The sequence below is a fragment of the Zea mays genome, chromosome 8 (genome assembly GCF_902167145.1).
Source record: "Zea mays cultivar B73 chromosome 8, Zm-B73-REFERENCE-NAM-5.0, whole genome shotgun sequence".
In the NCBI taxonomy this organism is placed as follows: domain Eukaryota; kingdom Viridiplantae; phylum Streptophyta; class Magnoliopsida; order Poales; family Poaceae; genus Zea; species Zea mays.
Window position 1 is genome coordinate 27526903 of NC_050103.1, and position 3534 is coordinate 27530436.

The following is a 3534-nucleotide window of genomic DNA, read 5'->3' on the forward strand; positions in this document are numbered from 1 at the left end:
CTTTGCCATCAATCATACAATCTAGTTGGTCCAGTTCTTAGTTCATTGGTAATTAGATTTTTTTGTTCCGCAAACCTAATATGTACATAGATGCTCATATATATAAACGCATGCATGTGGATCCTATATATAGCGAACCTTCGAAATACTGAATTGAACCGATAAATTTTGACATAAATCATTATACTTCATAATTTTTCATCGATCCTATTTCTGATTTTATTCTTGCTTTACGAGCTATTAATTAGCATTTAAAAGTCACCACACACTACACCTGATTTTATTTTATAATCATTGTCAAATTGGAACGTACGTAGGGACAATCGACAGTGATGAAGGCAACGCGATAATGATAAATAGAATAAAAAATAGAAAATAAGTTTTTATTAGGATTCAAACTCGATAGCTCAACGTCGATATTCCATCGCAGCATGCACAGGGTCAACTGAGCTATGCAATACATGTGACTACATAACTGACGCTATTGTTTTAACTATATAGTTTTACATGTTATATTATATATTTGATACTCCAAATGATCTGAAATAATAAAATATTAACTACAGAGTTATATAGATATCACTTCGTGTATTTTACTCTTCAATTAAATTTTGATATCTAAACTAATTAAATTACTTGATTTAATAGAGAGTGGGCGGACCAGGAGGATTCGAGAACAAGAGAAGCGCCTCTGAAGATCGAATCCGGCCGTTAATTGCTGTCTCCAGCACTACGAGATTCCCCGGTGTTTTTTTATAATAAAAAAAAAGATAGCAAGGCCACAAGGAATAAAGATAAAGATTAGCGTCAGTTTCCATGCATGCATGCTAACCTCACAATCACAAGCAGGCCAAAATAAATCAAATCAACGCAAGGCATGCTAATCTTCTGTCCATACATGAGATAGAGGGGCCCCCAGATGGTGATCCAATGGCTCAGATTTGCTGGTGAGATCTATATAAGCCCACCAACCGTTAGGCGATCGTTCACAACTCCATATAGCTAGTTCATGTGCGCTTCTACAAGCTAGCAAAGACGAGTGAGTTTATCATGCTATGGGAAGAATGGAGAGCCACGAGGAGGAAGAAGAAGATGCCGATCGATCGAAGAGCTCCCTTCGATCCAATCCAGGAGGGAAAGTGGTCGGCTGCAGCTGCCGGTTCATGGATACCTCTCTGGTGCAGCAATGGCCGAGATGCTCACCTGCACTTGCATGGGTGTGCATGACCCGGGAGACGAACCGACCATCATCTTTCCCTCGTGCTTGGATTGAAGGGAGCTCCTCTCTCTCTCTCTCTCTTATTTCCATAATTTATATATTGTTTGTAGATAGTTTATCTTTCTTTCTATCTCTTGTTTGCAGAGATATACATGGAGATGCCAAGCGCATGGAAGTTTGACAACGGATAATTCAGTATAACTGTGTGTATATATCCGGATTATTCAAGACAAGATTGCGGATCTGATGTATCTTTTATCGTTTCAAAAATTTGGACATATGTATATATATATATAACCTATTCCCCTTTTAGACAAGTCTTTGTAATTTCTTTTTCTTTGGACATTTTGATAGCTTTCCTCAAACATTTTTGCTTGAAGCAACTTACTGAACCATGCACGATTTAATATAATTGCATAAAGCATTTTGAGATTTGGGTGTCGTAATTGAAACGATCTTCTTTCCTTCCACATAAACAGGTACCATCAATTCAATATGAATTGACATACTGTGTGTATTCTCTCTAAAAGATACTGATTTTTAGCTGGATATTGTTGTTGTTATCGTTTCTCAAGTTTCATGTATTAGCTAGCTCTAAAAACATTGACGAACATTTTGCCAAGCAATACAACAGCAAGTCGCCTGCACGACCAAGCGCATCCACGGCACGCACGAATCATGGCCGAACACGGTGTGAGCCATGCATCGCGTCCATCGGTCAATCCAGCGTCAATCACCGTACGCCATGTCCATGTCTCCCTGGCCTGCTCACTCACTCACCCGTGTCCAGAAAACGACAACCACAGTGCCGCACTGAACTGAACTGATGAACAACAGTAAGATCACTGCCAAGTGCCAATTCGAATATGATTTCCTCAGCTGCTACGCCTACGCGGTGTCTTCGGAAACTTTAGGGCATGGCTTCAACTAATCCGAAAATGACTTCTCTTCAAAAGCAGCTTCTCAGCTACAGGAGCTACTGTTTCTTTAATAAAATGTTTAGCAAAACGACTTCTCTTAACAGGAGAGAAGGGTAAGTTATAGTAGGAGAGGAGCCACTAGTATGACAATACCTCTTAATCTATAAGAGCACACAAGTACCAAAACATCTGCTTCCACAGTTGTCTAAACGTACTTGAGCCCATACAAATCTCCGAGACAGCGGAAAATAAAGCTTTTAACACTACCCGATCTAGCTTTTTCTCTCTCTCTTTCGTGCGCTCTCTTTCACCGCGCGCGTCCTATCTCTGCTGCTGCGCGCCGCTGCCGCACTCTCTGCCGACCGTGCCGCTGCCGGGCCTAGCTGGGCAGTCACGGCGCCTCCACGCCGCCATCTTCAGCCAGGTCACGCGGCCTCTAGCCGGACCTCCTTGGCCCCTATCGTCCTCATGGTCTACGGCCAGTCACCACCCTAGCGTCGAGCTCTCATCGCCAGCCATCCTCAAGGGGAGAGGTTAGTTTTTTTTTGTGTATTTTATTTCTTTTTTCCGGTGGTCGTAATTCATTAGCCAACAAAATTTCGAATTAACAGTTTTATTACGGTTTAGAGGAATTAATTTGTTTAATTGTTTGTTTCATTATATTGTATTTCATGACTTATGATTAGTCATATGTTTATGTATTTAAAAAAACACAATTAACCACACGGTTGTTTAGTTCGGTTCTATTAACCACACATTTTTACTTTAATTTCATAATAATATTGTCGGTGACCATAATTAGGGGTACCATCAAGGCTCCTAATTCTCAGCTGGTAACCCCCATCAGCATAAAGCTGCAAAGGTCTGATGGGGGCGATTAAGTCAGGGATCGGTCCATTCGAGCGACTCGATCACGCCTCGCCCGAGCCTAGCCTCGGACAAGGGCAGCCGACCCCGGAGGATCTCCGCCTCGCCCGAGGCCCCCCTCCAGCGGCGAACATATTTCCGGCTCGCCCGAGGCCATGTCCTCGCCAAGAAGCAACCCTGACCAAATCGCCACACCGACCGACCAAATCACAAGAGCATTTAATGCAAAGGTGGCCTGATACCTTTATCCTGACACGCGCCCTTCAGTCGACAGAGCCGAAGTGACCGCCGTCACTTCGCCGCTCCACTGACCGGCCTGACAGAAAGACAGCGCCGCATGCGCCGCTCCGACTGCGGTGCCACTTGACAGAGTGAGGCTGACAGGCAGTCAGGCCTGGCCGCAGGTGCCATAGGAAGCTCCGCTCCGCCCGACCCAGGGCTCGAACTCGGGCTAAGCCCCGGAAGACGGTGAACTCCGCTCCGCCCGACCCAGGGCTCGGACTCGGGCTAAGCCCCGGAAGACGGCGA

The 3534-nt window shown here is 44.3% G+C and overlaps 1 long non-coding RNA gene and 1 other non-coding gene across 2 annotated transcripts; both read left to right on the forward strand.

Moving 5' to 3' along the window:
• Window positions 1-992: 992 nt before the first annotated feature.
• On the forward strand, window positions 993-1649 carry LOC100277460 (MIR159dHG). Its single transcript, NR_168900.1, has one exon. It is a non-coding gene; the product is annotated as an MIR159dHG (long non-coding RNA).
• MIR159d (microRNA MIR159d) lies at window positions 1087-1303 on the forward strand. The gene has a single exon (NR_121071.1). It is a non-coding gene; the product is annotated as a microRNA MIR159d (primary transcript).
• Window positions 1650-3534: the final 1885 nt, after the last annotated feature.